The sequence below is a fragment of the Falco rusticolus genome, chromosome Z (genome assembly GCF_015220075.1).
Source record: "Falco rusticolus isolate bFalRus1 chromosome Z, bFalRus1.pri, whole genome shotgun sequence".
In the NCBI taxonomy this organism is placed as follows: Eukaryota; Metazoa; Chordata; class Aves; order Falconiformes; family Falconidae; genus Falco; species Falco rusticolus.
Window position 1 is genome coordinate 12,977,324 of NC_051210.1, and position 23,331 is coordinate 13,000,654.

Consider the following 23,331-nt stretch of genomic DNA (forward strand, 5'->3'; position numbering starts at 1 on the left):
TTTCCTATTTTAATTAAGAAAAGCCAGAGGACTTAAAGAGCATATATACAATAGCAGAGAAAACGGAACAGTAAAGGCAGCACATGTGGTTCTGTCTTTCTAAGAAAGATGATAAGCCTAACGAAACCAAGAATTTTTGATTCAATAATAGAAAAAGGATTAAAGAAAATGTATTCAGAGAATGCTGTTTATATTCAGGCTTTCTGTAAGAAAGGAGCAGTCTTTCTAATATTCATACAATCAGTAAGATATACTTTACGGACAACTGAACACAATTCCCAGTACTAAAAGTTGTGATCCAAGCATTTAAAATGAGACCATCAGATTTTTTTCCCCCTCAAGCCTCAACCATATAATTAAAGCTGATTTCTACTCCCACTTATTAGTTTCATTTCAATAAAAATACCAGCCAATAAAACACAGCTGAACCACTGTATTAAGCTCATAGGTTTTGTCTCACATCCTATTTAACAGAAAAAAATCAGCAAACCCCAAATTTTTTCATATGTTAAAATTAGACATTTGACTTGCAGGACACAGACTCAGTTTTTACATCTACTACCTGTATCATCAAAAAAAGTGGTAAAAAGTTGGAAACAGAAGGAAAAGAAACAAGGGCCATAAAGAAGATGGTAGCAAGTGAAATTATTGCCTTCTGTCACAGAACAATACATTCAAAAGAATTGGGTGGATAATAATACTTAGAAACTTTAATATGCAATGTTTCATGTAAGCCCAGGAAATACATGTAAATGACAACATTATCTACTTTAAAACAGTGCCACAGTGGAAATCAGTTACCTTTCCCTCAACAAGGACTTCTAAACCCAAAAATTAAATTAGAAGTGAGAATTCTTTTTCTAATTTTTTACAGTGAGAGGCAGCCAAAAATAATGTTGGGGTGAAATGAGGATGAAAGATGAAATTATGGAATGTGATCTGCTTCTGCTTTTATCAAATGCACTGCAAAAAAAATTGAAAAGCATATAAATCTGTAGAGACATGTGATCTCCAGATAATTCCCCATGCTCTGTGATTTATTTTTACACAAACTGTCTTTGTTGTTGCCAAGTTGTGACCAAATAAATAAGCTACATAGGAAATATTTTTGTGTCAACAGATGAATGTTTGTACCTTTTGAATCTCTTTTTGCCTGCAGAAAGGGGGCCACAAACAAAAGTATGAGGTGGAACATGCTGAAAAACACTCCTGGAATTAAAAAAACAGTTTAGCTAAGACTTTAATAGCATAGAAAGCTCAAGTTTTCTATGTGACAACATCAAGGTGATGAGTGAGCAAGAGGAACAAGAGAAAGTATATAGTATAATGAATGATGATGCTGACCAGTAATTGGCATTCTGTTGTGTTTCCCACCCTGGCCCCATCTCCAGCTCATTTGCTTGTACAGATTCGTGACCCTTTGTATTCAGTTATCACAAATGTTCTCAAAGTTGCATTTACTGGCATCAATGTTTGTTTGAACAGCTCATGCCTCATCAGTGGCCTTCTGCAGATTTAACAGCTCTAAATTACAGCATCCTTCCATTCTGTGGGACTGGGCCTTACAGGGGATGGCAACTGTGCAGCTAAAAGGGCATTCCACCATAAGGTCCTTGAACTCACGCCCACTCAATACTGGCATCTGATTACTCTTTCATGTCACCTTTTTGACCATAATATTTTACTTAGGAAGATCATCGGGGGGGGGGGGGGGGGGGGAGGAAATTAAAGTAATACACTCTTAATAATCCCTAACAAGTATACAGCTTTCTCCAAGTAGGAAAAAAGTGTCTGCCAGTTTCTGCATAGACACTTTTCCTTGATTTGGTATAAACTTTTGTTATGCATAACAAGCACTAGAAGTCTCCTCAGTGTCACTGTCAATTTCAGGACAACATAAAACATTGTTGCCTTGCAATCTTTCTAATCTGTATCTGATTACATCTCTTGTTCAACATTTTTTTGCAGTAGTGAACTGTGGCTGGTGCTTTCTAAACAAAACTGCTTTCAGCAACAAGACAGGGGCCCTCATATAAGTAGAGGGTGGAAACGAACAGAATAAGCAATAAGCTGTTTGTTCTATCACAGCAATAATCACTGTTTTCTGCTCTACCACATCAGGCAAGATTGTCACTGGTGCCATGCTTCTAAGAAAGCTGTCTTTCCCAAGTGTGAGTGTTCACACATGCACATTTTCTAGGGCACCTACCAGAATGTCAAGGGACAATTCAAAGAGAAAATGGCTCAACACCTCCTCTTTCAGAGTCCCTCTGCATTTAGCAGAGATCAACGTTCTACTAATGATTTTGGAAGTAGATAAAAAAAGGTTGCTTCTTCACTCCTTATGCAGCCAAAAACTTGTTGCCATCTCTTCCTACTTCACTTACGATGTGATTAGAAGGCAATTAAAATAACACACACCTCTTCCAGGCTCCTCCTACAGGTAAGATTGCTGGGACAGTTTGGCATTTACAACTCAGCACTATCCAAAACAGCTTCCATATTCTTTGAAAGAAGTCTTTCCTGTGGGTGTCATGTGCCATACTTTCATACATTCTGACGATCTAGATCCTTTGCAGGAATAAGCTTACCTCAGTAAACACATTAATTACTTTACTTACTACTAAATTTTACTTCACTTTTAGTACTAGTATTTCCATCAAAAATTAATTTGCTGGACCACCTTAAACATAGCATTTGTTTCCAGATTGAAGTACAATCCTCTTCTGCTGTAATATTTCCTGTTGCTCCTGTTTTGCTTCCAATTATGTTTGCTCATGTTGATAACACACTGGTTCCAGCAAAACCTTGCAAAATTGATATAATCCTTTTAAATTTTGTTTCATCTTTTGTCATTTATTTTTTTTTGTCTTCTTCACTGAAACAGTTACTAAGCATTGGAACAGGCTGCCCAGGGAAGTGGTTGAGTCACCATCCCTGGATGTGTTTAAATGACATGCAGATGTGGTGCTTAGGGACAAGGTTTAGCGACAGTATTAGGTTAACCATTGGACTTGATGATCTTAAAGGTCTTTTCCCACCTAAATAATTTTGATTCTATCATTCTAAGTTGTTTTAGGCTCAGCCTTCCCATCCACACAGAAAGGGCAAAACTCTTTGTCTTTCATGAGCTTTAGGCATGAAAAAGGGGTGACCTTTAGGTCTGCATCCCCAAACAACCCTTGGGCTACATACTGCCAAGGTTGTTTCCTCTCCTCTGGGAAATACCAGTAACTGCAGTCAGAAAATCATCCCAGAAACATATCCCATGCAACATACAGCTTAGAAGGCAAGGGGCTGCTAAATTTATGTTCTCATCTTACTTATCATCCTGGCTCTGGTATTAACTGCTTCTTCCAGCCCCAGGCTGGAAGACCATGGATAAGCCGGCATATTGTAAAGCTCCTCTGTATTCTTTGCTGTTTGACTAGTGGCCAAAATAGAGATAGAAGATGTTATTCAGTGTTTCATATTTTGTCTGTTACTTGGCTATAGTGAGAAACAGTCCTAATAACTAAAAATCTGACCCTGAAGTCTCAAGAACTGTTGCCTTTGAATCAGCTTGACAGAAGTATTTAACAACTGTATCGCAACGTTGGTTAACATTAATTTTTTATATTTTTTCTCTATTTTTTTCTGCAGGCTTCAGTAGTGTGAAAGAATCACTACTGGAAAGGAATATGTTAAAGTCTGTGAAAATTCATTACCTCCTTCTCAATGCATTTTTTTTTCTTTTTTAAATAAGGAAGAGGTGAAAAAAAATTGTCTTAGGAGCAGCAGTTGTGTTGAGAACCTAGGACACTAAAGACTGATACAAAGCTTCTACTTGTTTCTTGTTGATGTGTGTTCTGAATTCCTAGATCTTTGGCAGTGATAGTGTCAACATATCAAGCACGTGACTGATCAAGATGATCTCAGACAGTGCTCTGCGCGTCCCCTTGCCTTGCACACAGACAGCAATGTCAGGACAGGAAGGATCCATATTCTGTTCCAAACCAGGTTTAAAGCCCTAGAGAGCAAATAACTATTTATTATTATTATTATTATTATTGTTATCCTAATTATTTTTGCATTTAAAGGCAGCAACATCTGAAACATAAAGGAAGCACAGGAGGATAAAACCTGAACTGCTGACATGGTCTTCAATACCATCTTATACAATTCAGACCATTGCAGGCAACGACACTGCAGCTTCTCTCACTTGCTTCCCTGACAGTCCAGCCAGTCAAATTCATTAGGCTTATACAAGCCCACATTACAGAACAAACTGGTTTAGGTAACTGACAGTTATAAGGGCACTTTCATTAAATTAATTGAAATTTCAAGGAACGGTGTGCATGGGATTTAAGCATATTTTAGTCTGCTGATGCCCTTTGAAAGCTATCAATTTCCTAAAAATCTTCCTAATAAAAATCTCCCACCATCAGCAGCAAAAACAACACAGCAGGTCAGGTATAAAGCTGCTTATTTAAACACCTCTAGTAGTAACCCCCAAAACAGCAGTTCCTGACATGTGACAGATGGAGCCTTTTGTAACTCTGAATCATGGTGTGTGGCTGGAGACAAGAAATAAAGATCTGCCTTTTGCCAGAGTCTTGACAAGTCACACATTTACTGCAACAGCTCATTACAAGCACTGTTAAGGGAGCGTTTTTCTATTTGTCTTTTCACAGGCACACTAGTTGGTCACAGCAGTATCTTTGTCCCTAATCTGATTAGCTCAATGGTGTCTACAAGTGTCTACTCCTACAGCTGTCAATTTACAGTAAGTATTGAGCTGAAATAAAGCAACGATTAACAAAGTGAATGTGGGTATAGACATTTGGAAGCACAGAGGAGGAAAGAAAATAAAGCGACAGACACCGTAGGCTCTGGACTTCCAGAGTGCACAATTTACTCTCTTGCCTCCTCCCTGCATGAAAACACCACATTCAGCTTTGCTGCCTGGTTTGTGTGTATGGAGGATTCAACACCACAAACTGTACAAGCCCTCTCCCACACAAGGCATAACCCTGTTCTTTTTAGAAAAAAACTGGTTTTGGTTTGGTTTGGTTTGGTTTGGTTTACTGGTCTGGGGTGTGTGTGTGTCTGAGTTTATTCTCACTGGGGTAAGGAATAGAAAAAATTCAGTAATACTCATGTACCCTTGTGAAGGCAAAGACACCACCTTGCACATCCCTTGTGAAATACTTAGTTGGTCAACTTCCAATTTACTTCTAAAGCACAGTTCTGTTCCTGTTCAGACCAAACTTTTTTTTTGAAGTTGAGATGGAAAACATTACAGAACAAGTATGTCCGTAATGTTGCCAGACAAGAAAATTCTACTGAATTAAGCATCACAGTTTAATTGTAGTCGTTGTTTTTTGTTTTGGTTTGGTTTTTGGTTTTGTTTTTTTTTTTTAATACTCTGAACTTCAGAAAGCAGCTCAGAACCACTGGGTTGAAACATGCAGATAAACCCTACAGAATCAGATATATCTAAATTTTCATATTTTTAATTGCTTGATCAATGAAATTTGGGTGCAAATGTGAGGGCTATTTTGTAGTATGTTGGTGTTTTGCATATTAGCTTTTAAAGATTACATGCCTTGGCAGTAAATCCACACATGAGAATTTTAAAACCATGCAGGAGAGTTTGCTTGAAATCAGGAAACAACATTTATCTAACACTGTTTCTGATCCTGTGTGTCTCTGAGTACCAAGGGACTCGATACTCAGCAGGGTAAGTGTAATGTGACAATGGAATTAAAAAGCATGTAAAGGATCTAGCAAAGCCACCAGAGTGTGTTTCCCCACCATTATGACCTGAATTTTGCAGCCTTAAATTTATTTTTCAAGTATGTGCTGTATCTTGCACACTTCTCATGGAAAGAAAAAGTAATTAATTGTCTCAAGCACTACATACTCATCCTGGCAATAAAACAGTTGCAGCTCCAGACAGGGACTGGATTACATGGATTTGGCAATGTCTGGAAACCCTGAGTCCCTGGGGCCTCATGACTGCCACCACAGGACTCCAGGTGTGTGCAGCACAGGACCTCCGTGCCTGTATTGGTGGTGGCACAAGCTCAGTCTCAGCATTCAAATGTTCTGATGCTTTGAGATGTGGCCAGATTCTGGAGGAAGAATGAAAGCACAAGTAATCTCTGAAGTGTTCAATGTCCAGCAAAACTGAACTCTGGAATAGCAGCACTGTAAGAAGATATTTCTCTATTCCACAGTTGTTTTTCCTGCAAACCATGGGATTTCATAAAAGCATTCATGAAGCAGTCACTACATACATTTCTATTAAGATTTCTTTAGCTTTTATAACGCAGTGTGCCAGGAAACAAAGAAACATCACTACCAGTTGTACCCATGTTTATTCCTATCTCAGTGTATTTACCACTGGAAGGCAACAACCTACATAATATTACTCAATAAAAGCAGTGTTATGTACGCTAAGAAACTGTGAAGATTGTGAATTAAGTACCCAAATGACAACCTCCTAATTATTCTGTAATTATACACAGTTGACTCCAATACCCTTTATTGATGTTGTTGTTGTTAACCATATGGTTCAATCTGCCTTTCCTTCACAAGAAAGTAAGGGGTGCTGGGCTGATAGCAACCTTGGAAATTTTATTCATTTCCAAATGCAAATTGGCATTTTTGCAGTGTGAGGAGCTGTGAAAACCTTGTGAACTTATATTCAAGCTAAGAATATTAACATCATTTGAGAAATTATGTATCCCTATGCCTTACAACTACCTTTTTCCTGCCCTCTGCCTCATACACCTCTCAAGGGTGTAAGATGCAGATGTCTTTATCCATGACTATACTGTAATTAGAGAGTCAACCAAGCCATAGAGAGTGAAATAACGAAAAGGTGGACAAGAGGTGTCCCCACTGTTGCTGCAGATGTGTGAAGGGACGCTATTATTCCCTCCAAGCTCAGGACAGAAGGGACTGGAGAATTCAAAAGCACTCACAGAGGAAGCAGCTTCTGGGGAAGAGAGAAACAAACAGGCTCATTGTCCTAGCAAAAACAGCTTTCATTTGGCTACAGGATCAGCCAAGATAAAAGAAAACCAAGTGACTGAAATGCACACAAATATGTTATGATTCATTAACAGTCCACTAAGAGGACACAATGCTCCTGAAGTCGCTGATCACCATCCAAATATCCTGCAGAAGGGTGAGGAAATCAGCCATGGAAAGTCAGTTTCATCTAGCTCTCACCTCCAGTCACCTCTTTTTCCCAATGAAATTAAAGGAATTTTGTATGAAGCCATTATAAACTGATATGATGCCTATTTCAGTTTGCATGTGTCCCTGAACATCAAAATGTCCTTAAGGCTGATGCAGTAAGAAATATGGTATTTAAGCCAGTGGAGTATCTTCAAAGTTCAGCATTGACCCAGGGGGCTTAATGGAGCCAGCTAGGAGACAGTAATAGACACACATCTGCCAAAGAGGCTAAAATCTAAGCACGGATTCCTATTCTCAGTCCAAGGAATGTTTAGGGCATAGATACACAATTCAGATATCAACTGGAGAGTTGTTAATAGGGTTGTTACCAGACTTACTCAGAATTAAAATGCTAGGCTATCTGCAATTACAGTCATGGCCTGTGCTTCACATGTAAGGTCACAGCATAATTTTTCCAAAGGATTTGGAAAGGAAAACTATTTTAAAAAATCTAGTATAGTTTACTGGAGACAGAGTGGTATTATCTGAATTTGGCATGGATGGGGGAATTAAACTCCTGCTCTTAAACACACAACTTTACAATCACAAATGCAATATGCAACCCTCAAAGTAACCCTGCAGGAATTATGGGAGCCAGCAGCCACTCCTGAGAGCGTACTCCTATGCAACGTTCCTCATTCTCTTTGCTCACAAGTTTTTCCCCAAGTAAAACCTTAGCACCAGTTAGCTCCAGAAATTACTGAGACTACACAGCTGCTGAGCTCCCCTGATCTTCACACCCTTCCACATATTTATTCTTTTAGCTCCTTCATGTTATACGCCAGCAATAGGAAGAAAAAACGGTATTTTTTGCCATTTGAAGTTGTCAGTGTCTAATGAACATGAAAACAGGAAGGTTTAATCACTAGGTTGTTGCCAAATGCATACTTTGATTAAATATAATGAATGGAGGATATGTACACTTAAATCCCAATCGGAAGCACATATACAGGCTGGGCAAAGAATAGGTTGAGAGCAGCCCTGAGGAGAAGTACTTGGGGGTGCTGGTGGATGAAAAGCTCAACATGGCCCTGCACTGTATTATTACATACTCAACAGAACATCCAAGAGCAGTCTGCAAATTCCTAATTCCTCTGGAAAGTAGTCTGATGCAAAAAAATGCCAAAAGCTACATAACACCAGAGTCAGCCAAAGCCAGTCAAACTGGCATCAATAAAACTCTCCATTTCCTCAGCCAAATACCACTGTCTCAAACTAGGAAATTCCCCATGAAGCATATATTGCCTTGGTCTACAAGGCAGGTGTTTTAAACACATCAAAATAATAGTAGATTAAGTTAGGTAAGCAAGTATTCAGGCTCCTTCATGTCTGCCGTGAATGCCTTGGCTCTGTACACAGAACCTTATTTCTGATTAGGTTTTTTAAATTGGCTTATCTGATGAAGTTTTATAACATTAGCAGATAGAGACCAAAACACTTGCCAGCATCTACCTTCTACAGCTTGTTTTGGATGCTACAAAGAGAGCAGAGGTTTATACGAAGACAAGATACTGCTTTTAGAGAAACACTTCCCTCTGACTTCATTTGTGTCACTATATAGTCAATGTAGGCTCTTAACTGTGTGCTTAAAGCTGGACTCTTTAGACCATCTGTAATTTATACATATAAAAAATATTATTTTCTTTGTGTCCTTGTAGGTTCTCCTTCATGTCCATAATGCAGGAACGGGTAGCGCATCCTGGTCAAATGCAGGCAGCCCTACATTCAGTCACCACAGATTTACCTTTAACTTCCCAACAGTCTGGAGAGCTGTCATTAGGAACACAGTGTCTTCAATTTTTTACCATACAATCTGTGAAACTTCCATCCTTAAATTTATCTTAAGCCAGGAACAAAACAGATGTAATTACAAGAAAGTGACATCTCCTCTCTGCATATGTGTACACTGACTTAAAAGAAAATATATTTTTACTGCCTTGACAGGGCTAAAACCAGTGACTTTGGTTATAGTGAAGTTGAGATTTTTGCTTTCCTTGAGAAGGCAAATAATAGGCCAAAGATAACAGACTTGAACGTGATAACATTATTAAAGGTATGCCTATGCAGCACAATAAAACTGTGTAGAGATATGCAAGCTAGACCAAGGACGAGCACCATACTTCAACACAGGATTCTATCCCTAGTTCCTCTGTTAAGACGGCAATTAGCATGGGAGTAACATAGAGCTAATGCAGCCACATTGTTTCCATTAGTAGTGCTCAACATAGAGCTAATGCAGCCACATTGTTTCCATCAGTAGTGCTCAGTCTGCATGAGCGTGTAAGGTGGGATGTGTGCTCTTTGAAATCAGCTTTAGAGACCTGGTTTACCCAGCAGCTTTTCCTCTTATGTAGTCAAACATAATACATAAATTTCGATATAAAGTCAAACACAATGTGGAACAACTCTATATTGCACTGTAAAGTTTTTGCAATCCTGTTCTCTCTACTCTTGAATTTATCTTGTGGTCTTGTAATATTTTCTGGATATTTGTTATTGACTTCAGAATACCATATGCAGATTGATTTTTTTGAAAAGACGACTCACATTTTGCTTTTTAATAGAAAAATTTGCTCTTGCATGTTAGTAGCCCTTTCACCAGTGAACAAATAACATGTCAATGTTATTAAATAAACATGCTATAAAAAAACATACGTGAACAAATAACATGTCAATGTTATTAAATAAACATGCTATAAATAAATGTACCTTTTAAACTTACAAAATTAACCCCTGGGAAGTGACAGAACTCCAACTAATTGTCAAAAAAAACCAACTAAACCTCCCCAAACTCAACAAGATACAGCTTCCTTTTTGCTGAGGTTGGGAGAATGAATTCTCATTGTAAATTTTATCTTTCTGGTTAAGACAGTTTATATCAGTCTTCTGTCAGTGTCTTTTTCCTTTGCAATTTAATTTAGATCACTAAATGTTAGATAACTAGATGCTAAATTTCAATTCCTTTCTCTTTTCTTTAATTTTTTTCTTCAGTGGGGACCTAGAAGACTATCATTAGGGACTTGAGTAATTTCTTCTTCGAATCTCTGTCTTGCCTTTGCTAGGCCAAGTTCATAAAATTCTGTAAAGTTTACAACCATTAAGCAAGAAAAAAATTATTTCTTGCTGGCTTAATCAAGTGGGACCAGAGTACTTCATCACAACCTCCAGAGAGATCAAAAGCAAAAGCTCAATGCTGCAGATGAAATACAAGCTATGCTTTTCGTATTTTCCTGATCTGTGAATTCTCACTGCGCTTTCCACTCATCTTCAAAAATACATAAATAAAAATGTCTTCAGAGTTCCTAGGCATAGGCAAGGGACTGCACAGGAGATTAACTCAGCCTACCACCTCCTTGCTACGCAACCCTTTCAAGATAGCTTTGCCCTCAAATTCCCTCCTTACATGCAGCTGAGAGGTCACTAATGTAAGAGGTTAGCAGCAGCTGCTACATACTAATGCAACTCCTAGTATTACTCACGGAGCATCTGTTGAAAACGGCATTGATTTTGTCCCAGCAAGTCTTCAAAAAAATTATGATAGACAGGCATGCAATTAGAGTCAGGTGTTATCTCACTAGTCAGGGAGAAGAAAAGCTGTTTTCAGTTTTCCCAGTGTTTTAAATGGCGTGTGGAGTCCATGAGAAGCAGTACTTGAACTACTACGCCTGTCTCCTTTCAAAGCACTTCATCTGGGAGGAAAGGTGGTCTTAGGAGAGCTAGGACTACATTCCTGCTTAGCGGAGAGTTTGTGCTCCAGCCAGCTGAGGTTTGCTCACATTGCTAAGCACATGCAAATGTGCAATCCCACTGATTTTCAGGCATCTTCATATAATAATGGAATATGGTATTAGTCTGTCACTTTAAACCTTCTGCCATAAATCTTTTATGAAAACACAAGCAACTGAAACAAGGTCAAGCACTACTCTCTAATGTAAGTCCTGTGTTGATAAAAAAATGCTTCTGAAAAAATTTAGAATCCATCAGATCCGTGACTTGTTTTTGCTATTCACAGCCCATTTGAAATTTCACTACTTTTTTAATGTATGCAATACAGTCTCAGAATTTCTTGTTGGGTTCTTTTTCTGGGACCCCATAAAGGGCCACAACTACTGTGTTTGTTGTGTAAGTTGCTGTTCTTTTATATTTAGGAAAACATAATGTGAGTAGAGCCACCATTATCTTGTGTGCTGCACAGGAATTCCACCAGTACACTGAGAAAGATCAAGAGGGAACTTTTAGGGTTTTATTTAAAAATTAAATTACATTATACAGGCAAAATAAAGCAACAATAGATCCCCTAGTGATTTTTAAAAGTAAGTTTTGTAGTTCAGCTGGTCATAATAATACATACCGTACAATACAGAACTACCAGAAAATGCCCTACTTATAATGTATAATTGAAACTATGGTTACAACTGTAGTCCTTCAAAGAAATTTTCGAAGTCTGGCTGTGTGGCGATCTCCCTACTCAACAAATGGAGGTTATAGGGAATGCTTAAAAAGCATTTGTCCATCATGGCTTGGAGAAGTCATTAAATGAAAAGCACCATCCGAAGTTCTGTCCCTGGTCCTGAAGATCCAAAAAGTACAGAGGATTAAAGCTGTCAAGTTTGATTACTAAAAGTAAAACTGATAAAAAATGTAATTAGGTGCTAAGTTTCTCCATTTAAGTCACGCAGTAAAGTCTTTCTGGTCATGCTATTTCATGCTCATTCTCTGAGAATGAAAGATACTACAGATTATTTAAAAATCATCTCTTCTATTTGAAATTTAGAAAAAATGCATCTCCATCACTGTTTGGCATCCTAAACTCATTTGCCTCTGTAAAAGAAGTTCTAGATTAAGTTAAATTAATTTTCTTGCTCCTGCATGTTTCCTTTGTTCTCTTTAACTTGAGAACTGTTCATATAAACCTTCTGACCCTGTGCAAGGCCAGTAATGCCATTTCCAGGGGTAGTCGAGGCAGAATACAATAATCTCCAAAGGACAGTCCCTGACAACAGCAACACCACTTGATATAATGCAGTGCTTTTCATAATGTAACCAGACGGCTGTGCTGAATACCTGTTGGCAAGCAACTAAAATATCTGTGCCCTCTAGAATCAGCTAGTGATAACTGAAACTTTGGAAAAGAAAAAAAATAATTCATGCAAACAATTGACTAATATGAATGTGCTTTTAGTTTGTGGTCTTCAGAGTCCTGGAGGGTTTGTAATACAATGTTAAGGGTGTCAAATGAGGCATGATTTGGAAAACAAGTTTCATATGCTGTGTAGCAATCCATAAAGATGTACTTTCTGAAGGGTTCATGCTTTCCTCAGTAAATTATCAAAAAATTGAAAACCACTGGCTAGATAAATCCACTACTTTATGTATTTCATAATACCGTATATTTATTTAGTTATTTTTCTGTTATGGAGAAACAAGGGAAAACCTCCAATAAATTCTGATAATTTCAAGTTAATTAAAAGGGATCGTTAACCCTGCAAGTTTGAAGGATTTTCAGGTCATGGAGCTAATATATTGTTAAATTTAATGGTTAATCAGATTATTACAGACCATAAATATTCATGGTAAAAGTGAGCCAGTTTTCATGCATAGTCACAAGTACAAAGAAACTAAATCTGTGAATCTGTATAGGCATTGTTAACATCAACACATCCACACAGCTCTTTGAAAAGTAAGATTTGACAAAATTGCCTTTACAAATTTGATCACAAGAGTTATGTAACACCCCTTTATTCAAACCGTTCCTGCTTTGATCATACCTTCAGTATATATATATGGTTATACAAAAAATAGCCTAGAAACATACCATCTGCAAAACAACAAATTTGCTAAACTATACTGTTCCCCTCCCTTGATTAACTTTTGCTCTGAGTCTAAAAGACTAAGTTTAGTCTACTTGGAAATTAACTTCACAGAATATTCTGTTGTTATCTCCCTTTAGACAGGGAAGAGATACAAATGTCATCTATGCAGACTTCTGTAAGGCCTTTTACGTGGTCCCCCACAACGTCCTCTCTAATTGGAGAGAGATTGATTTGATGGGTGGACTATTCAGTGGGTAAGGAACCTACTGGATGGTCACATCCAGAGAGTAGTGGTCAACAGCTCAATGTCCATATGGAGATTAGTGACAAGGGGGCTGTGGGGGTGGCTTCTGTGAGAAACTGTTAGAAGCTGCCCCCATGTCTAACAAAGCAAATGCCAACCGGCTCCAGGATGGGCCCGCTGCTGCCCAAAGCCAAGCCCATCAGTGGTGGTGGTAGCACCTCTGGGGTAACATCAGTAAGAAGGGGGAAAAAACCTGCGCAGCATATTGCAGCTGGAGAGAGGAGCGAGAGCGCGAGCGCAGCCGCCCTGCAGGCACCCGGGCCGGGCCGGGCAGGGCAGGGGCAGGGGGGGCTCCAGGCGCCAGAGCAGAGGTTCCCCCCCAGCCCGTGGGGAAGCCCCCGGTGAGACGGGCTGTGCCCCCAGCCCCTGGAGCCCCCGGGGGAGCAGCCCCCCCCCCGCAGCCCGGGCAGGGCCCCACGCCGGGGCAGGGGGACGCCCCGAGGGGGCTGTGACCCGCGGGCAGCCCGCGCTGGGGCAGCTCCGGGCAGGGCCTGTGGCCCCGCGGGGACCCGGGCTGGAGCCGGCTGGGCCGGGGGGGCTGCGCTCCGCGGGGGGGCTCACGCTGGGGCAGGTCGCGGAGAGCTGCAGCCCCTGGGAAGGCCCCGTGCTGGAGAAGCTCACGGAGGGACCCCGGAGCGGAGCAGGGGCGGTGTGAGGAGCCTCCCCCGGGGCGGCAGCAGCGGCAGGGGCAGCGTGTGAGGGACTGACCGCAGCCCCGCTCCCGGCCCCTGCGCCGCTCGCGGGAGGAGAAAACTGGGAGCGCAGCTGAGCCTGGGCAGAAGGGAGGGGTGGGGGGACGGCGTTTTCAAGATCTGGTTGTATTTCTTATGACCCTACTGTGATTTGATTGGTAATGAATTAAACTAATTCCCCAAGTCAAGTCTGTCCTGCCCACGATGGCAATTAGTGAGTGATCTCTCATTGTCCTTATCTTGACTCATAAGCTTTTCATTATATTTTCTCTCTCCTATCCAGCTGAGGAGGGAGGGATAGAGTGGCTTTGCTGGGCACCTGGCATCCAGCCACGGCCAACCCATGACAGCTTGCAGCCCAGAAAGCCAACTGTATCGTGGGCTGCATCAAAGAAGTGTGACCAGCAGGCCAAGGGAGGTGGTTCTGTCCCGTTACTCTGCTCTCGGGAGACCCATCTGAGTGCTGTGTTCAGCTCTGGAGCTCTCAGCACAGGAAAGACATGGACCTGTTGGAACGAGTCCAGAGGAGGGCCACAAAAATGATCAGTGGGCTGGAGCACCTCTCCTATGAAGATAGGTTGAGAGAGTTGGTTTTGTCCAGCCTGGAGAAGAGAGGACTCCAGGGTTATAGCAGCCTTCCAGTACCTGAAGAGGGCCTGCAAGAAAGCTGGAGAGGGAGACTTTCTACAATGGCATGTAGTGATATGAAAAAAGGGAAAGGCTTTAAACTGAGAGAGGGTAGGTTCAGAGTGGTTATAAGGAAGAAACTTTTAACGAGGGTGGTGAAACCCTGGGACATTGCCCAGAGAGATGGTAGATGGCCCATCTCTGCAAACATTCAAGGTCAGGTTGGACAGGCCTCTGCTCATTGCAGACTAGATGACTTTTAAGGTCCCTAACCTAAACTATCCTATGATTTCATGAAAGTTATGTCTTTGAGGATTAATCTGGCTTGAACATCTTTGCTAAACAAAACATTTTCAGAAAAGCAATGAAGAACTAGTGGGAGACAGGAACTGGAAAATCCCAGTCTGGATGTGGCGCAAAGTTGGAATAATAAAATGTAAAATCTTCAGTATTAACCATCATCCTCAGGTGTGCTTTACATACAATATACAGGCAAACCTCCCCTTCACAAGCTGCTTGGTATTCTGCGTGAGGCAGAAAAGCTTTCACCATTAACATGGAGCTACAACATCAGTTAAAAACAATTACAGTATAAATACTGTAAACCATAAACACTTATGAGTAATTCTAAAGGTTGAGGAGTTTATATGCAAATAAGAGGAAAAGCTAATTGCTCCCTTTTTAACAAGAAGCTATTTCCTATGGATACTGATCTCCAGGTTTTAACATTTCCTTAATTCTAGTCCTGAGGCTGCAGAAACAGCACCTCCTTCAATCTGAGGTGCACACAACTCAGGCTGAGGCCAGACTATACTTGATGTGGGAATACAAGAACTTGAAAAGGTAGAAATGCTGATCTATGGAGAAATAATGCAGGTAAGATTGCAGTGCACATCACTACTTTGCATTCCAGACAGGTTATTCTTCCTCAAATTTTTAAAACCTTGTGGCTGAAAAAGTACATTCTTAAAATATGCCCCCAACACCAAACACAGAATTTGCTGCAATGTAATTTAATCAGAGATAGGTCCAGAGACCTAACATCAAGAACCATAGCTTTTGAGCATCATACCTCTCTGCTGGTTTGGGAGGCTGTTTTACAAGGCTGCTGTCTTATGTCTCTACTTAACGTGTGTCATAAATAATTGCATTATGTAATTTTGCTTTCAGGTAGCTGTGGGAAGCTCACTGCTGTTCTTTTTTACAATATAAATCTATGGCAGGTCATAGAGCTCTCATCTGTCTCAGAGATAGAAGTTTTAAGCTTGTAAGTTCTGCCAACCCTTTGAATCGAGGTTAGCTGAAAATGGGGGCTCTTGCAGATTGCTTCTGTTAGACTGGGAGACCAGAGGGGACAATGTCTTTTAACAGAGCTCTGTTCTGAGAGAAAGAAAGCCCTGTCCTGTTTTCCGGAACACAGCAGGAGGTAGCATTTCAGCTAGAGAGCTTGGCTTAAGCAAAATCTTATAGTAAAGAAACTCAGCTCTTTCAGGGGTAGGCTGTCTTCTGTGTCTGTTGGTAAATTATTCTGTGGTGCTCTTCCTTTCTACTCTGTGTTCATAAATGAAGCTCTTCAAAAATAGTAAAGGCTAGCCAAACTTCTTTTCTAACTACACCTTGTCTACTTCTGGATGGTGGCAGTGAAAAGTTGGAGCTGATAGTTTCTGCAACCAGAACTGACCTATTTTCTACAGCTGTATGAAGATGAGAAGTAGCTATCAACATCTCTTAAAAATACCCTACTGATGTGACAACAGTTCAGGTGTCCTTTATACTACGCCAGAAGCAGCCTCACAGAGATCAGACTGGTTGCAGTAATGTTGAGCTCAGTTTAAGAACAAGGCTTGACCACATACAAACACACCTGAACTATGAAGTAATCTAGTAATTCAGTGGCATCTGATTTGTTGGGGTTTTTTCTAAAGTCCAGCTGCATATACAACGCAGAATTTACATGTCATGTTTTCTTTTGCTTTTAAAACAGGAATTTCTATCTCATACAGCTGTTTTCAGTTGCTTGAAATACTCTACCAAAACCAGAGTGCTTTGGCACTAAGGAAGCCTCACAACTACAGCTGGAGGAAATAAACAAGGTGTTCTTTATGAAACAAACCGATTTTCACTTAGCGAACACACAGCAACATAAAGCAATTCGCATTTTTAAAAGCAACAACAGACACTTGGTTGCTTAGCAAAACAGATACAAAACTCAAAGCAACTGTGAACATCTGTTAGGAATTTGAAGACATGTAATAACCTGCATGTTCAAAAAGAGGTTGAATATTGTATCTCCCTTTAATACAGATACAGAGATAGAAGCAAATGAAGCAGGAAAAACCATAACCCTTTAAAGAAATAAAATTCAAGCTGATTTCCACATGTTTAAGCAACAAAGAAAAAGAGGGAGCATTCACTGTGCTACCTGGCAGTTGGTCATCTACCAGGCTAACCTGGTCCCCCATCTTCTATTGCACACATATAAAATGTCCCCTTGACAGGCCAAACTTACATGCAATTAGTTTCCTCAGATTCTAGCCATTTAATAAATTATCTGAAAACAGATAAGCTCAGCATTTCTTTCAGGCGTCATATATGTAACTGTTAAAATATACTACTAAGAGCCGTGAGTTGTCCAGCGTATCTGAGTGCTATTCTCTCTTCATAGGGATAGTAACTGACCAAAGGAAAAAACATACAAACTCTTAAAAAAACTTTCAACCTGTCAGGGCAACAGAGATAGCCATTTCACCTAGTATTGTTATTGGTTCAAATTTGAGATAAGTAAAAACATCCAAGTGGAAAACACCAGCAAGTGAAAAAGAATTGTTATACTTGTAAATAAAATTAATTCCATTTAAGAGCTCCATTGTCTACTATTTGTAGAACACTCAGAAATACAGGTTATTTCTTTTGACAGCTTCCTTGAATACAGACCTTTCAACAGTCTGCACAACAGTTTAAAACACAGGTGGAATCCAAACACCAGCAAATCCCTATACCCTTTCCTAATAAAATACCTGTTCTGCCTTTTCCATCTCCCCTCACTCCAGTCCTGAATAAGCGAGAAACATGCTACTACTTTACACTATGGCAAGTCATCAGGTACAACTCTACTGTAACTCTGTTTTCTCCATTATAGACCATGCACAAACCCCTCCCATAAAAGTTTAGTGGAAGTACGGGAGACTGACAACATCAAGGAAAGGATTGTTTGTGCAGTGGAGATCTGGAGGTATGCCACAAGGCTGCAGAATGAAGTGCTGGAACACAAGTTCAGGGCATTTTTCTGGGACAAAACCTCCTTCTGGGGCTTGTTCCCTACACAAGCAGAACCGCTGTGCAAACTGTGTCAAAACCTTAATTTTGCATTAGCAAAATACTAGAGTAAAACTGATTTAAATAATTAAATGAAATTGTTAAAAGAGGCATTTTAGCTGCTGGTGGGAAAAGAATTAACATAATATATTAAAATTACAATTCATTAATTGGCATAGGTGTATTTTTTTAAAGGGTATAATCATCTTGATGTCAGATATGCAGACTTGTGCCAAAAAAATAAGAACATCTTATAATTGTCACTTTCCACGTAATATTTTAATGGCAAGATTAGATATCCATGTTAAATTCTCAGCAGTTTTCAGCAAGACAAAAGCCATTTCCACACAATTATCTGTTTTCTCACATAATTTCCAGGGCTTTCTTGCATGACCCATGGCATAGAGCAGCACAGTCCCCTTTCTGGCTGTGAAGATCATACAGTGCACCACAGACCCTTTCTGAGCACCTAACAGATGGGAAGGCACACACACTAGGCTCCCAGCAAGCTAATTTATTGCAGATGTGCTGTCTTAAAGCACAATATACATGGAAATCAGATGCTTGCAGGCAATATCAATTTTATTACAACCATGCAAAGACAGTATGCATGCAGTAACATACAAGCGTATACCTGAAAAAGGCACAGGAGGGTCAAAGGAAAGACTGCTGGGAGCAGACTACAAGGGTGGTTTCCTCATCCAGATATAGTCCTTGTTTCAAAGTATGCAAAAGTGAAGGGCACAGTGGTGTGCAAAAGCCTTTGAAGCAGTACTACTGCTCTCATTTTTCCAGCTACAATTCATTGCTGTAGAAGCTACTGTAAATCTAGAAATGGTAGCTTACAGCATCAGAGACTGCAATGACATACTATCCATGGCCGTGAGTATGCAGTGATAGTGCTCAGCTTATTTTGCTAGATAAAAATCAGTCTTAGATGGTTACAAACACCTCTGACTTTGACAGCAAGGTAAGGAGGAAGCAATTTTACTGGTACTTCATGGAAGCATAGGAACATGTATGTTATAGAAGTGACCTCTGGAAATCACCAGGTTCAACACCCTGCTCAAACCAGGTTCATCTAGAACAGGTTCCTCAGGAACTTGTCCAGTTGAGGTTTGCGTATCTCCAAGTTGAGACATTTCAGAAAAATTTCACTCCTTGCCTCTCTCAGATCCCACCAGGGACCCGCCACATCCCAACCCCAACCCCACCCCCCCACAGCTTTCCACCCACTTTCACATTTGCTTATCTCACTGATTTGGTGAGGAGGAAACTGGAAGACTGTGACAAGGTCCTTGCTAAAACTGAAGTATACAACACCCCCTGCTTCCACAGTGCTGGTCACCTCATCACAGGAGAAGCTGAGTAGGTTGCACGTTATTTGTTGGTAAATTTGTGCTGGCAGCTCCCAGTCACTTTCTCCTCCTGCCTGTGGCTGGAAGTGGTTTCCAGGAGGATTTGTTCCACGGTCTTCCCAGGGGGACAGAGGGGCTTGTCAGCCTGTTGTTACTCAGGATCCTCTCCTCGGTCTTCTTGAAGATGGGTGCAACATTTACCTCTTTCCCCTTCATAAGGAACCTCCCCAGGTAACATGATCTTTCAGAGGTGGTACAGAGCTGCCTCCAGTGACATGAGTCAGCTCCTACAGCACCCCTGGGTGAACTCAAGATGCCACAGACTTGTCTGTGTCCCACCAGCAGGTGAAATGCTCCTTAAGTTCATCATTCCCTTTTCATGTGGGCAGCATCAGTCCTCCAGACTCTGCTAGGAGGCTCAGGAACACAAGGGCAGGCCTTATCAACGAAAACAAACATAAAACAACAACAAAACAGTTGAGCACCTTGACCTTTTTCACTTTCTTTTTCATGAGGTCGTATGACCCCACAAAGCAGAAGGGCTACATTTCCTTAGCCTTGTTTTTCACGGTTGATGTACAATGGGAAGGCTTCTCTGTGCCCTTCGCTGCCTCACCAGTCTCAGCGCTGACTTTCCTCATCCCACCCTCAGGCAATGGGTACTCTCCTGGTGGCTCTTCCTCCTTTGGAGCTTGTCTTCCATTTTCTTTATGAATTTGTGACTCCCCTGAGTCCTGCATTCCCCTGGATGCCTCTGTTCTGCCCATAGAGCCCTCACTTGCCTCAGGTTATGGGAAACCTCCCTTAGTTTGAAGGTCTCCTCACAAAATTAGCAAGCCCCTTTCCAAAGAGGCTTCTGCCCGTGTTAAGGAACATTGGACTGAAACTGTCTGGAGTTACCTGCTTAGCATTGGGAGCTAAGTTTGCTGAAGGCTCGGGCTGCCAGCTGTGAGCTTTCACCTAGATACACTGAAACTACTGCCTACTCAAGTAAAAGGAGGTCCCAGAACTGGTTCATGCTGGGAGCTAAGGAAGCAAGGAGGGCCACTACCCCAGTCAGCAGAAGCTACAACCTCAGAGATAAGAGAAGAAACTGCCTCTCTAGACACAATTATAAGACCCAGTGAATAACAAGGAGGCCCCAGACACTAATATTATTACTGGACCAAACTGTTGCATGAGGTGCAGAAAAGCTTGGATTGTGAGGATCTAGTTGCCCAGGGATGTCTGTGTTCAGGGTCCCCCTCCAGAGGCACCCAGCTTGAGCTGCTCATCACTGCTGTACTAATACATGAACTAATTCAGATTCTACCTGAGACTCTGCTACAGGATACCCAGGGTGGAGAAACTTCTTTAACATGCCCCACATTGTCAGATATATCCCATTCCTGTCAAGCATTCTCCATCCTTTGAGGAGGGTCCCCAAGAAAGATTCATATGGTCACACATGACCATATTTCAGTTGCCACGAGTACTTTAAGGTAAAGGGATAGGATTTTTATTTCAAACTGATGTGCTGTTATCTGGATTTTTAATATCCTTTCATCAGGCTTACTACTCAGACAGGAAGAAACTCCAATTCCATCCAAGCTGAAAATTGAGTGCAAAATATAGAAAGAGATAAATATATAGTACATATGAACACATACAACCACTCAACTTTCATTTTATCTTCCTGATTGATTACAGACTGACACCACAGTTAAATTTAGCAACAAAAATATAAACCATGCAAGTTGATTCAACACATTTCTATAGTCTAGGAAAATTGTGAAATCACATAAGCAGAGACTGCATTTTGGACAGTTAAAAAGCATATATAAGGGAATTCTGTTGCAGGCCTCAAATCTGAGACTAGTCTGCCATTGCCTGTTTCTTGCATGCTACTCTATAGTGCTACACAAAGCTGCCTGCAATCCACCTAAACACAACTTCCAGGTTATTTTACACACTCTTTGCAATGACAGCAGTTTTAGGGCATGGGCAATGTTCTTGATGTCTCCTGTTCTGTTCTTGTGATACATTTTGTAGTATTTCACAATCAGAATGTAATAGGTAGCACTTTTTGTCTCTGCTACGCAAACAAATTTTATAAATCCTTCTGGTTTACAGATGTTTTTTGATTACAGAGGATGAGCTGCAGTGAACCAAACATTACTTTTTTTTTTTCAAATTGCTGCCAGACAGCTTTGGTTATTTACAGCTTTATACCACAACTGCTGCCTCTTCTATATCCTACCGTACCAACATAAATTGGTAAAAGGTCATTTAAATATCTCACACAATGCAAAATGCCATCCCATATTTTCCTCAAGAACATGGTACAAAAAAACCTGGAGAGCACTGAAAGGACAACACTGATTGCATGAATGTCAGCAATGGGAAATGAAACAATGACTAAATGTTAACTGTAAGATCTGCAATGATCTCCCTCCTCTCATTCAAGAGAAAATCCACATCACCCACACTTGAATCCTCATGGTCTTTTAACCAATACTGAGCTGGACTCTCATCTCAGTATATTCAGTCCAAATACAGAATAAATATATCTTAGGTGCGAAGGCTATGTTGCCTTCAACATTCAGTTATTCCTTCCAAGCTGGATAAAAAGAACCCCAAAGAATTTTAAATAATTAAACAAATTGGTCCATTATTTCCTTATACTGGAGTAATGTGCCTCCATATACTTCCCCTTTTAAGGGGAATATTTTTATTTATCCCTTAGGTAATGGAAAAAGAGCATTAAGTTTCTTGTTGCATAAAAAAATTATAGTGATGGCTAATATAACTGCCTCTGCTATTACAAAGCACACTAAGATAAGTAATGGAACCTGTGGGTTTCATGAATAAAATCCCATAATAGTTTCAAATCTATATGGACAAAGAACCGGAATGGACCTTTAAAGATTTTCTATGAATGCAAATATAAAGCTGTCCATCACCTGTACAGGAATGTTCTACAACAGCTTCTTCTACCAAAAAAAAAAACAAAAAACAAAAAAAAACACAGCTGAGACTTAGTAAACATTTAAGGAAAGTTATTGCAGCAAAAGCACAAACATGGCCACTTTCCTGGCGATTAAAAGCAAAAATACTATGCACTGCTAATCTGCCAGTTTACCTCACATATTTGCAGGGAACATTTACTGATTCAATTATAAGGATCACCAGCCTTACACCAAGAAAGCAATTGAAATATCTCTGTGAAGAAATGTTCATCTTCAAACTTCTTCCCAATTTACAATCTTACAGTGAAGAAATAACAAATTGCTTTGTAAAGCAGAGAAATGGAGTAGACAGAAATGGTTTGAAATTGCCACTTTAAGCACAGTTTGTCTTCTTTGAGGGTTCTCAGCCATTCCAATGGCTAAAGCACTGGAAGATTGTTATTTGCAGATGGATTGTTTCCTGCGTGACCTTGAACAACAGTTTTCACTTCATCTGTGCCTGTTTCCCAAGACACAGAAAAGACAGCGTGAACAAAAAGTTATACAAGCTGAGCTGAGACACTGAAAGGAAAGTATTCCTTGAACATAAGTGGCAGCAGTTATGTACTCTGGTCTATGCCTTTCTTAATGTAGTCCCTGATGCCTCTAATACTTAAGAAAATAAATGGTCTACTTGGCTGATTTTGTTAATAAAATGAGGCACCTTGCAAACACTGTTAGGCAAAGACATTTCATTTTTGCATCCTGAGACCGTTCCAGCAGTAATGCTGATTTGCTGCTCAGAACCCCCTAAGCTTAAAGTCAGATCTGAGCACAGAATACAGTATAGGAGTTAGTTCCAATTAACACCTGCATATAAAATCTTTTCTGAAACAGCTCCAGTGACCTGAATATGTACTATATTGTCTATTTATTTTTAGAGAGAGGATTTAAGTCAATGCAAAATAAGCACTCACATGACTAATTTCAGCATATGTAACCGAGTGCTGTATACTGCTTTTAAAACATTGACGACCTAGTAAATTGGGCACTTGTCCCCTTGGC